Source organism: Urocitellus parryii, chromosome 3 (genome assembly GCF_045843805.1).
Source record: "Urocitellus parryii isolate mUroPar1 chromosome 3, mUroPar1.hap1, whole genome shotgun sequence".
NCBI classification, from domain to species: domain Eukaryota; kingdom Metazoa; phylum Chordata; class Mammalia; order Rodentia; family Sciuridae; genus Urocitellus; species Urocitellus parryii.
In genome coordinates, this window is record NC_135533.1 from 211,933,946 (window position 1) to 211,946,697 (window position 12,752).

Here is a 12,752-nt window from a genome sequence, read left to right on the forward strand (position 1 = left end):
CATTCTAGGGCTAGAGATGTGGCTCAAGCAGTAACGTGCTCACCTGGCATGCGTGGGGCTCTGAGTTCAATCCTCAGCACCACATAAAAATAAAATAAAGATGTTGTGTCCACTGAAAACTAAAAACTAAATATTAAAAAATAAATAAAAATAAAAGCTAAACATTCTATTATATATATGCAAAATGCTACATTTTATTTACCCATTCATCTGTCAAGGGACATACTTTGGCTATTTTGAGTATTGCTACAATGAACGTAGAAGTACAGCTTTCTCTTTTTTAAAAAAATTATTTATTCTAATTTGTTATACATATTAGCAGAATGCAATTCATTTCATATTATACATATAGAACACAATTTTTCAACTCACTGATTTACACAAAGTATTTTCATACTATTCATGTCTTCATACATGTACTTAGGGTAATGATGTCTAACTCATTCCACCATAATTTCTACCCCCTTGCCCCCTCCTATCCCCTCCCTCTCCTTTGCCCTATCTAAAGTTCTGCAGCTTTCACTTTTAGGTAGTGATTTTACTTCCTTGGTAAAAGAAGGGGTTTGCTGGAACATACATTAGTTGACCATATATGCATGGGTTTACTTCTGGGCTTTCTAACTCTTTCCATTGGCCCAAGTTTCTATCTTTATACCATCACCACACTGTTTTGATTGGTATAGCTTTGTAAAATAATTTGAAATCATGAAGTGTGATGCCTCTGGTTTTGTTCTTGTTCAAAATTACTTTGGTGGGTGGGTACATTTGGGGTTGAGGCCACAGGTCCCAGAAGGTCACAACTTTCCTACTCTTCAGCTGGCAGAGGTGGAGAGATCAGGCTTGCAGGGGCTTTAGCCTCTGATGTCTAGAAATGGCGATGAGGGTCAGGATGGAGGGCAGTTCCTTGGACATTATCCAATTGAAGATGATCCACTTCTTCATGTCTATCTTCTACCACATCACTCATTACAAGCTCATTTTAGACACAGATTCCATTCTCTTTTAATAGTCATCATAGAAAATCTCTTGTTTATCCATGCTGTGTTTTTTGTCTAGCAATTTTTTTGTTTTTAGCATTTTTGACCTGTGTGCTTTGTTTTTACTCTAATTAAATAAGGACAAGTGCCTAGGAACTATACCAACCCATTTAAAGTTCAGTCATAATTCTGGGAAAAGTTATTTTGCGGATTTCACAATTACTTCTTGAATGCAACATTCAGTATCATCACCATAAGGTCTTAAAAGACTTGTCCTAATGGTGTATTCAACCAGCAACACAATAATTCTCCTCATACTGTACATGCAGCATTCTTTTCCTGAGCCTCGTAAGTTGTACTTGACCTCATTCAGGCCATCCTGGCCCTGGAACTAAGCTCTGTTCCCTGACCTGTCTGCTCATTTGTGCAGAAAAAATTTAAGGAAGTCAAACCACAGCTGATGTACTTGAAGAAGGAAAAGAAAAACTATCCTTACCACAGCAATATTACTTTGGAAACTGGTTTCAGGATTATTTCAAGCCTAGAAGAAATTGTTGAAAAGCAAGGAGATATAGTAGTGTACCTGAAGCAATACAATGCAGAGTTGTGTTAGTGATGACTGGCGCTCATGTTCTCAGACCTGGCCTCTTAGCCAAATAGAACATGAGAGTCTCACAGTCATGACATTTTTTCTTTAATTTTTAGATTTGTTCTAATTAGGGCTGGGGTCGTGGCCCAGTGGTAGAGTGCGTGCCTAACATGCATGAGGCACTGGGTTCGATCCTCACCATCACATAGAAATAAAGATATTGTGTTCACCTAAAACTAAAAAAACAAAAATTTGTTCTTATTAGTTATAAATGACAACAAAATGTACTTTGATTCATTGTGCACAAATGGAGCACAACTTTTCATTTCTCTGGTTGTACCCAATGTAGCATCATACCATTTGTGCAATCATACATGTACCTAGGGTAATGATGATTGTCTCATTCCACCATCTTTCCTACCCCCAAGCCCCCTTCCCTCCCCTCATACTCCTCTGTCCAACCCAAAGTTCCTCTATTTGTCCCCTGTCCCCACCCCTCAAGTGTAGATCAGCATTCACATATCAGAGAAAACATTTGGCCTTTATTTTCTTTTTTTTGGAATTGGCTTGTTTCGCTTGGCATGATATTCTCCAACCCCATCCTTTTATCTGCAAATGCCATAATTTTATTCTCTTTTAATATTGGGGAATATTCCATTACACAATGGAATATATATATTATATTTTCTTTGTTCATACATCTATTGAAGGGCATCTAGGTCGGTTCCACAGTTTAGCTATTGTGAATTGTGCTGCTATAAATATTGATGTGGCTGTGTTCCTGTAGTATGCTGTTTTTTAAGTCATTTGGGTGTAGACCAAGGAATGGGATCACTGGGTCAAATGGTGGTTCCATTCCAAGTTTAAGCATGACAATTTTTGAAGGGTCCAGAAAAACCTCAGACTGATTGTCTGCCTGACTCTCTGCTCCAGGGAACTTCAGCTCTTGCTGAATAACATACTATAGTGCATTTTGGTATCCTGAATTTGGGTCTCACTTGTGTGGCTGTTTAATAGATGAAGCTTGTGGATAATTTGAAAGATGCTTGGTAGAAGCCTTGATAACTTCATAAGAATGTCTGTTTTGTACATTTTGAAATAATTTAATTTCTTGCCAAGTGTGGTGGCAGATGCTTCTAATCCCAGTGGCTCAGGAGGCTGACGAAGGAGGATTGTAATTTCAAGACTAGCTTCAGCAATTTAGAGTGAACCCAAGCAACTTAGAGAGAACCTGTCTCAAAAAAAAAAAAAAAAAAAAATATGGGGCTGGGGATGTGGCTCAAGCGGTAGCTCGCTCGCGTGGCATGCGTGCGGCCTGGGTTCGATCCTTAGCACCACATACAAAGATGTTGTGTCCGCCGAAAACTAAAAAATAAATATTGGAATTTATTTCTCTCCCTCCTCTCTCTCTCTCTCTCTCTCTCTCTCTCTCTCTCTCTCTCTTTAAAAAAAATAAATAAAAATAAAATAAAATTTAAATAAATAAATAAATAAATAGAACTGGGGATGTGGCTCAGTGGTTAAGGGCCTCTGAGTTCAATCCCTGGTACAAAAAAAAAAAAAAAAGAATTTAATTTAGGGGGGGGGCTGCGTGGTGCACATTTGTGATCCCAATGGCATGGCATCGGAGGCTGAGGCAGGAGGATTGTGAGTTCAAAGCCAGCCTCCTCAGCAAAAGTGAGGTGCTAAGCAACTCAGTGAAACCCTGTCTCTAAATAAAATACAAAATAGGGCAGGGATGTGGCTCAGTGGTTAAGAACCTCTAGATTCAATTACTGGCAGAAAACAATAACAACAACAACAACAAAAACATTCCAAAGGAAAATTAGGAAATCCATATGTAATATAGATTTTTAAGAATACTTTTTAATGCAAGGCAAGAAACTCACAAGTTCCTTTACAAAACAAACACCTTTGACTACATAAAAGGTAAATATTGTATATGGCAAAAAATAAAAATGTTATGGTGAGGTAATTAGCAATCTAGTGTTCACAAAACACATTTGATAACGGGCACTGTTAGCCCAAAAGAACAGGACAGGACGCAAACTTTACGGATCGGCACAGTTTTTTTTTTTTTTTCTTCCAGGAATGGAGTGACCCTTTTCCTGGTGGAAAATGGGCAGCCAGCAGAAGCAGGAGTCTATACTTCTATTTATATCGGGGGATGAAATAAATAGAAGTATAGACTCCTCACTCAGGAATTTGAGATTTTGTTTTTATTGGGCAATGAAGGGTCTGGGGTCAGTGGCCAGCATCTGGAAAGGATTTATTTTGGAAGAAATAAATGCTTAAGTCTTTTTCCAGAGACTGTCAGTCTAGGTTTGATGGAGAACTTCTCCCCAGGGCTTGTTTTGTCACCAAGAAAGAACGATTGGGTAAGGATCAATATTATTAATGTATGGCTTTCTTTTTCACTCCTTTTTCCGAGACCACACTATTTGGGGGTTTGACATTTTCCATATCTAATAGGCACGAACAAATCTTTGTAAAATATTTGTAAATTAGGGTTCTAAACAACTCTTTATTCCACAAAAGCCGCTCACTGAAAATCACAGCAAAACTGATGATCAGAAAACCTTTTAGAATCACTTCTGAGTGTTTATCAGCGCTGTTTTACAAAACGCAGTGCGGAAGGCCCTGAATTTAAAGTAAAAAAATCCGTCAAGTGGAAACAGTAATGCATATTTGAAGAAGAAAAATTTCAAGCTTTACAAAAAGTGTCAGTACGCTGTAAACTCCAAGCAATCAACTATTAGAGTTTAGCATGGTGTTCAGATAATAAAAAGAAATAAAGGCTGAAGGACTGGATTAATTGCGTGGAGGAGACCGACCATCTCGCTGATTGGCAGGCGTAGAAACACAAAGGAAGTTCTAACTACGTGGAGGGAGGCAGCTTTTGTGAGCGGCGTGTGGTTGGGCCCCCCCTCCCACCGTTCCCTCCTCCTCTTTCCGTGCGTCTGGCAGGTCCAACCTCCAACTCCGCCCTGGGAATGCACCCCGCCCAGAGCCCTGATTCTAACCACCAGCTGCGGCCTCGGCCAGTTCTGGTCCCCAGCGTTAGGCTCAGAATTGACCTTAAGGGCTCTCCGCCCCCATGGGAGGAAGCTAGAATTTCTACGTTTCTCTGCCGCAGAGGGTCCTACGTGGCTCTGGTTCGACGCCGAACTCGGGGACTTCCGGGCCAGAACTTGGAAGCGGAAGTGATGTGAGATGTCTCTCTGTCTTTTCCGGTCTAGCTCTGCGCGGCCAAGTTCTTTTCTCCTTGGTGGTGGTGCACCTAACGGGGCCTTGGCGAGGTGGAGTAAGGGGACAGTCAGCCGCTGGAAGGGTCCAGGGAATGTTCGAGTTTAGCCCGGGCCGCCGGGGAGCCTCTCAGAGAGGGCCGGCCCTTCCCGATCGCGTCCGCCCGGGTCGCGGGTCCTCCGGTTTCGGCCGGGTCTTTCAGGCCGGTGGCCGTCGTTCGGAGGGCCCCCTCAGGGGCCGTTTCGACATAATTCTGAAGGGCGCGTCTTCGTTTCGAACACTGTGCGCTTTTCCTCAAAAGCCTTTAAAGTAATCTTTTGAATTTTTTTTTTTCCAGAAGGAAAAGAACTTCCGCTGTGGAGGGCAGCATAACGTCCCCCTTCCGCGCGGACCTGGCGATCCGGGCGCGTTCCGGTGAGTGCTTGGTGTAAGTTGGCTCCACAGGACTTCTTTTGTCTTTCAATTGGGCTTTGTCTTTGTGTGGAGTATATTTTTGACACATTTAGGTAGGAAGATAAAGCTTCTTTTAAAGACGTCTATGGTGCACCTGTTTTATAGGTAGCGGACCACAAACCATTCTGCCAAGGGACGGAAAGGATCTGTAGCCCATTCTCTTCATTTGGACTTTCTGCTCTGGGCTTCCCCACGGGGCTTCAAAACGGATCTGTAGGAAGTTCGAGGTTTTATTGCACTAAAGTACTATTATATTTGAACTTATTTGCTTTCTTCCAGAAAATAGGAAGCAGGAGACAATGGATTAACTGATTAAGTCTCTAGAGAGAGAGAAAAGAGAATTGACAAGGACTTAACTTCAGTTTTGGCACCAAAGTCATTTTCTACATTTGGGAAAATTAATATACAACTCAGTATATAACTGACAAGAAAACTGGTACCTATTGAAATGGTGTAATTTGAGATGAAATAAAACATGACTTTTTTCTAAGTAGGAAATTAATTCAAGGAATTCGCATCGGTGATACCATTGAGAAAAAAGTTCACTATGAAAATTCACTTGTTAATTATTTATATTTGGAAAGTCTGTGTCTATAATCAGTCAAAAGTCTCTTGAGTGTTTTTTAGTCAACCTTGGTGTTCTTACTCCTATCCAAACTTGTCCTTCATTTTCCTGAATGAATGTCTAGAGTTAATCACTCTTAATGTGACTCCTTAGAGACATTCACACTCCATAGGTAAGTGACCAGAAAACTCCCCTGCCAGTGTTGGTTGCCAGTAAGCACTGAAGGAGTTTTATGACTTTGCAATATCCATGTTTTGTTTTCTTTAGAAAAATTTTTATTGGTGCATAATAATTATACAGAATAATGGGTTCCATTGTGGTGTATTTCATATATGAATGTGACATAATTTGGTTCATTTCACTTCCAATACCTCCTTAATGTCCCCTCCACCCTCTAATAACCATGATTTCATTTGGCCACAAAGGGGTCCCAGTGAGCTAAGTGGACATAGTTAAATAATTAATGAGGATTCTGAAGATAAGTTGGTGAGGGTATGCATGTTTATTGGCAAAGGACTTTCAAAAACTGTTAGGACTATTTGCTAACTTTGTATGTACGCATGCTCTGTCACACAGGGATGCATGTGCATGCATATCAAGATAAAAATAGTGGCTTTTTATTCCTGTATTATATGAAACAGCCCTAAGTGGAAAAAGGCCAGCAGAATAATGGGTAAATTGTAGTATTCTTATACTATGGAAGACTGTTCCACAAATAGAAAGAACAAACCGAAGGTAGATGCAAAAATGTGGGTGAATTTTGCAAAGTTTTGAGTGAAAAGAAGCTAGGCAACAAAAGAATGTCTGTCTTTCTCCAAGACAGGGATTTAAACCTCCTTAGATAACACACATGTATTTGTTCTCTATTGCTGCCTGACAATTGAAGAATAATGTGTAATATCTTTGGGTCAGGAATCCAGGCATGGTGTAGGTAGATCAGATCCTCTGTTCAAGATTTCACCTAGCTGCTATCAAGTCATTGGTTGGGTTACAGTTAGCTTAATTGGGAAAGCTTAATCAGGGAAGAATATTTGCATTCTCACTAATAGGCAAAATTCATTTTCTTAGAACTACAGGACATAGTGGATGCTGTCATCTGGAGGGTGATCTTAGCTTCTAGAGGCTACCTGTGGTTCTTATTACGTGACTCCTCAGGAAAGGCCTATATTCTCTATGCCAGTAGGTAGAGATCACTGAGGTCATATGAAGGCATGTCAGCCATAGTATAGTTGTAACCTATTGCTGGGTTACTTATGTCCAGAGATGGTTATTACATAGATTAAGCAAGATTAAAACAATGCTAGCTGCTATTGGCGTTTTTGTATATTAGGGAATTGGGACACTTCTCCCTTGAACTCACAAGTTTCTTGCTCAGCGTATTGAGTAGCTGAGATTACAGGTGCATACCTCTGCCCCTGGCTGCATAGTTGTTCTCCTTGACATGTGTGGGCAGCTGAACTTAAAGTCGCTCGTGTGAATTTTCAGGGACACCAAATAAAACAGACACACTTTACCTTAAAACAAGCTTCAGGACGACTTCTCCACTCTCCGCCTCAGGCTCCCCAAAAGGGAGAGCAACAGTAAGTCACTAGAGGCTGGTGAGAGAGTGAGCACTTTTGGAAGTGGGCTTTTATTGCAGGGACTCTTGTTCTTTAGAAAGTTCTATCCAAAAAAAGGCCAGAAGGGGCTGGGTTACAAGGGTCAGTTGAGTGTAACTTAACCTCAGGGGGTGACACCTACATCTGAAGGACTTGTCTTTTACTTCCTGATCTGGGACAACGCCCAAGTCACCATGAAATGTAGTGATTGGTCAGAGCCTTTTGCTTCAGGACTGGAAGGGTCATTCATAGTGGCTTCCCACAGAGAGTGTTTTCTTTTGGAGGGCTGTGATACATATCACAGGGAACCCTTCAAATGAGTTTGGTAGGCAGTGGGAGTTTGGATGCCACCTATCTGGTAGTGCCAGGCCCAACATGTGTCTGTCTATGGAGGGCCAAGGGGAATACTACTGGGGTACAAGCTTTTTGTGTCTGGTGTACAAAATAAATTGGGTCAACATGCAGCATGCATCCGGAGTTGGGAAACAAGCCATCAACTATGTTAGCATATTTGCAGAGAGTACCTCTGCTAGTGGGATACCTTTGAGCACATGGGCTCCATAGTAGGAGGTCAGTAGGATATTGGTAACTGGGTCAGGGGTTGATGGTCATCTAGGGAATGTGTTTTGGGCTCAAGGCATGGGCATAGCACTTGGACACTGCTGACTACCATGCAGCAGTTATATCCAGAAGGTAAAGTTTCCTTCCTTTTGTGATGTCCATTCATTTACCCCTTACACATTCCTCTTATTTGGTCTTGTGGTATCTCTGGAGAATGGTCACAGTTATAGCCCTGTCTTTACTGGGAGAGTTGGGTTCTTTGTGTTAGTTAGTTGAGACACAAGGGAGGCAGCACAGTAAACACCTAATATAATAGAAGCATCTTAATTATTGTGAGAGAGGTGTTCCCTGAAGGACTTTTGGGAAGTTTGTAGATGCCATGACCATGGTGCTTAGTCAGCCAGAGGGGAGTGAGAGATGATGAGATCCGTGGGTCTCTGCCTTTTTGTTAAGTTCCTTGGGCATTATCCCTTGGGTCTCTTAAAAAAAGATGGGGTTTTGATGATCAAGGGTATCCAGGGTATCCAGAGCCAAGATGACTGCCTGGCATTTGCCCAGCTGTGTTGCTTCTTGGGTCTAGACTTTAATTAGGACCATCCTGGCTGAGGAATGGAAAGCAGCAACTCTTCTTTAAAATGCATATATGATTGTCAGTAGTTCCTTTCCCCCATCCTACCCCCAGGGATTGAACCCATGGGCTCTTTACCACTGAGCTACATCCCTAGCCCTTTTTTATTTTGAGAGAGCTTGTTGCTGAGTTACTGAGGGTCTCATTAAGTTGCTCAGACTGAACTTGAATTTGTGGTCCTCCTGCTTCTGCCTCCTGAGTTGTTGGGCTAACGGGCATGTGCCACTGCACCTAGCTAGTAGTGCCCTTTTGTAATGAAGTCTCTGAATTCCAGTTACTTTTCACTCAGTTGATCCCAAGGGGCTTTTCAGATTATCAGTGAGTCTGGAGGAGGAGTCACCTCCTCTAGCACCCTTGCCTCAGGCAAGGGACTGAAGTCAGAGGAAACCCTCCTCTCCTATAGGTAGAGTATACCAGAAGATTTAATTTTGGTTCTACCCTGTCTTAAGGAGGCCTAAATAGCAGTATGAAGCTCTGTCCTGTTTCTGTGACAGGGGTGGGTATTATAGGGTCACAGGCTCAGGATATATTAGAGTCTTTATTTCCAGGAGATACCAGTTAGTGGCCAGTCATTTGTTTTGATGGCAATACCATGAAGCTGAGAGGGGCAATTTCTTGCATTAGAACCCTAGGAAGAACTAACAGTCTTTATTTCAGATTAAGAAGAAGAAACAATTGTATTGAATGGAAGAGTAACGGAGGTAATCACCCTTTCACAAACTGTGTATTATGCAAATTTTAATCATTGAAGCCCTATTTTTTTAAGATGGACACAATATCTGTATTTACTTATTTTTTAATCTTTTAAAATGTATATTTACTTTAGTTGTAAATGGACCTTTATTTTATTTATTTATATGTGGTGCTGAGACTCAGCACCACATACAAAGATGTTGTGTCCGCCAAAAACTAAAAAATAAATATTAAAAATTCTCTCTCTCTCTCTCTCTCTCTCTCCCTCTCTCCCTCTCTCCCTCTCTCCCTCTCTCCCTCTCTCCCTCTCTCCCTCTCCCTCTCTCCCTCTCCCCCTCTCTCCCCCTCTCTCCCCTCTCTCTCTTTAAAGAAAAATTATCTTTAAAAAAAATAAAGTTAGGGATGCCTAATTTTTCCTCCATATTTACTCTAGTTTTAAAGGGTATAATACTTAAAGTTAGTGGGAACCCCAGGTATAACCATAAATTGACCTCTAGATTTAGTAATCCATATAATTATTTTAATTGGTGCACGTTAGCAAATGTTAAACTTAAATGTTTAATTACCCCCCCCCCATCCCCATCTTGTGTTTTTTCTCCTTAAATCACTAAGTAATCTTCCATTGGTTAGTCCTGGCATTTGGCATTTACTCAGTATTAAATGTTTTCCCTCTATTTTTCCTTCCTTTCTTTTTTTTTGACTGGTGCTGCCTAAAGTGCAAGGCTTTTATAACTTTTTTGTTCTAAGTCTTTGAGCTGTCTGAAATGGTGGTTCTTGGTTTCTGTCTGTTGTTGATAAGAGGAAGAAAGAGGGTGGTCACAGAACCTAGTGCTTTGGTTCAGTTGTCCCTCTGGGATAGTCAGACCTTAAGACAATCAGTCCTTCTACTCTTTTTTTTTCTCTCTCTTTTCATTTTATATATTTTTTTCTTTTTAAATAAAATCTTTGGAAGACTTGAATCATAAAGATCAATAAATCTTTAACTACCTAAAAGATTTAATCCCCTTTGTTTTTACCTGACAACTCCTGGGTACTTCAGATGGCCCAGGATCAACGGTCTCCATTAGTTGTTTCTGTTACCCTGTTTGTAGGCTCTCACCTTTCTTTCTAGTGTGTCCCTCTAGACCTCTGTAAGGTGTTAGGGGTGTAGAGCAACAGGTATAAAGGACATTGGGTTCGCAAACCCCAGTGGACCATTGCTAGTGAGGTGCTATTGTCTCCCTTGTAAAGGGGGTGCCTCATCAGGCTGGGTGGTATAGTCACCTTCATAGAATATTCCATCCCCAGTGCAATGGGAAGTTAGAATGCCAGTCTCCCTCTAGCACTCTGCTGGCTCTCATATTTACCCACTGCCTACCTTCCCCTTCTGCTTCTCAGTGACAAATCAATCAACCAAATAAGGCCTTCAGAATATAGTTGGTTTCACTCTGACCACTACTGGGAGTGGCTGTTGACTGTGGTTGCCCCTCTTGTCCTATTATGGCTAGCAATTGTTCCCAAAGGTCCCTTAGACTGTCTGACTCCTTCCAAATTAGGAAGGGGAGTTTTGGCATTATTCAGTAGAGAAAAACAGCAATACACAGCAGTTCAGGCATAACTCAGTGAGCCATGGAGCCTTACAAAATGGTATTAGCTTCATGGGAGAGTCATGTGGTAAGGCAAGAGAAGTCTATTTTTGTGTTCCTCATGGCTGTGACCATACTCAATTTGCTACATCTTGCTGTATTTTTCTGTTTGGGTCTGGAGGTCTCTCCCTGCAGAGTGGCTATAAATTCTAGCCCTATCCAGAACAGGAGACTTACATCATGGTCAAGTGAGATATAATATAGGAGACAGCAGAAAAAACACATGAAATAGCAGAAACATTTATGGGGCTGTAGTTCAGGGGTAGAGCGCTTGCCTAGCATGTGTGAGGCAATGGGTTTGATCCTCAGCACCACATAAAAATATATAAATAAAGTCATTCTGTCTGAGTATAACTACAGGAAAAAAAAATTAAAAACAAAAAGCTGCCCCTAAGAGCCTTGGAGAAGTACAGAAACAATAGAGTTCTCAATAGTGGGGTAGGGATTGAGAGAGAAAGGACATTTGGAACTCTGCTTTATTAAGGTATGTAGGCATTGTCCTTCAGACTTTCCTGCTGAGGTTGTGGATTGACTAATGTAGAGAAAATACCATTTGAAGATTTATTTTCTTAAGTCACTCTGGTGTTAGCAGCTTGATGTGTTGCTTTTTTCATCAGTTGAAGGAAGAGACCATGTAGTCAATGACAACACAGGGGAGAAGCTTTAACTAGGCCAAAGGTGGCAGGAATGATTGGGGAACACCTTCACCATACAAGGGGGTGGTCTACTGCTGAACCATATCCCAGTCCTTTTTTATTTTGAGACAGGGTCTTACTCCTCAATTTTGTGATCCTTCTGCATAAGCTCCCTGAGTAGTTCAGATTATAGATGTGTGCCGTCAAATAGCTTATCTGTAGATATAAAGGGATGCTAAGGTAGTGAGTAGATGAAGTTTATGACACCCTTTATATTCAAGCATAACATCTGTTATTGTACATATGAAAATATGGTCTTTTATTCCATAGCAGGTATTGAAAATGAAATTGGAGCTGAGATAAATTGATGAGCACAGTTCATTCTTTGGCTGTTTACCATCCATTCTGCACACATTGGATAGTCCTCAAAATAATTAAACAGGTATCTTATTTCTGCTTAAGAAGATAAAAAGGAAAAAAAAAACTCGATTCTTCTCCAAAGAGTGAAAAATGCACAATCCTATAGTCATTGTGTCTACCCCCAAACCATGTTAATTACTCCTCAAATTTACTTCCTCACTGAATATTCTGATAACTGAAGATAATATTATAAACTTAATCTCTCATGTATACAAAATTAGGAAAAAGAATGGTTATTTTTTCTTTTGCTCATTTTTATTTTTTCTTTGACATTTTTTATTGATGCTCTATAGTCATACATAGTGATGAGATTTGTTACATATTTTATACATGTATACAATATAGCAATGATTAGTTTGTTAGTAAAGACATACCTAGGACAAGGAAAGAAAAAAACACAAAACTGTAATTGGTCTCAAGACTGTAGTTTATAGTTCATTTCGTTTATGACCATATTTATATTTCCTGTTATGCTGTCATGAGTCAGAATTTCAGCTGCTCTGTGTACCTGGTGGAGTCACTCAAAACCTTATTCCCCAAGAGTCCATGTCCTCCCTTATCCTGCCTTTTTCAGTTGTAATTTTCTATCAGCTTATTCTGTGCAGTTTAGAAGTCCTTGTGGTTTGTACACTTCCACCTTGTTCCAGTTGTGTAGTAGTGCTACATTTTCCCTTTGGTATTTGAGATTAATTAATTCTGCCAATAGATTACTCCCCCAACCCATTATCCATTTTTAAACTTGTTTGTTTCTTGGTTTATTGC

General features: G+C 40.6%; 1 protein-coding gene and 1 pseudogene across 7 annotated transcripts in view; both read left to right on the forward strand.

Annotated features, from left to right (window-relative positions):
• Window positions 1-871: 871 nt before the first annotated feature.
• LOC113190503 (transmembrane protein 192-like) lies at window positions 872-7,017 on the forward strand (annotated as a pseudogene).
• Window positions 4,584-12,752, forward strand: part of LOC113190495 (uncharacterized) — a 28,456-nt gene continuing 20,287 nt past the window's right edge. For 3 of the 7 annotated variants that reach the window (XM_077796392.1, XM_077796395.1, XM_077796389.1), the window contains exons 1-3: window positions 4,802-4,865; window positions 5,150-5,226; window positions 11,901-12,012. The gene's annotated coding sequence lies outside the window, so the exon portion shown is untranslated. Of the gene's footprint in view, window positions 4,775-4,801; window positions 4,871-5,149; window positions 5,227-11,900; window positions 12,013-12,752 lie in introns of those variants that run through there. The other 4 variants (XM_077796393.1, XM_077796390.1, XM_077796394.1 and 1 more) reach the window with 4 other exon arrangements.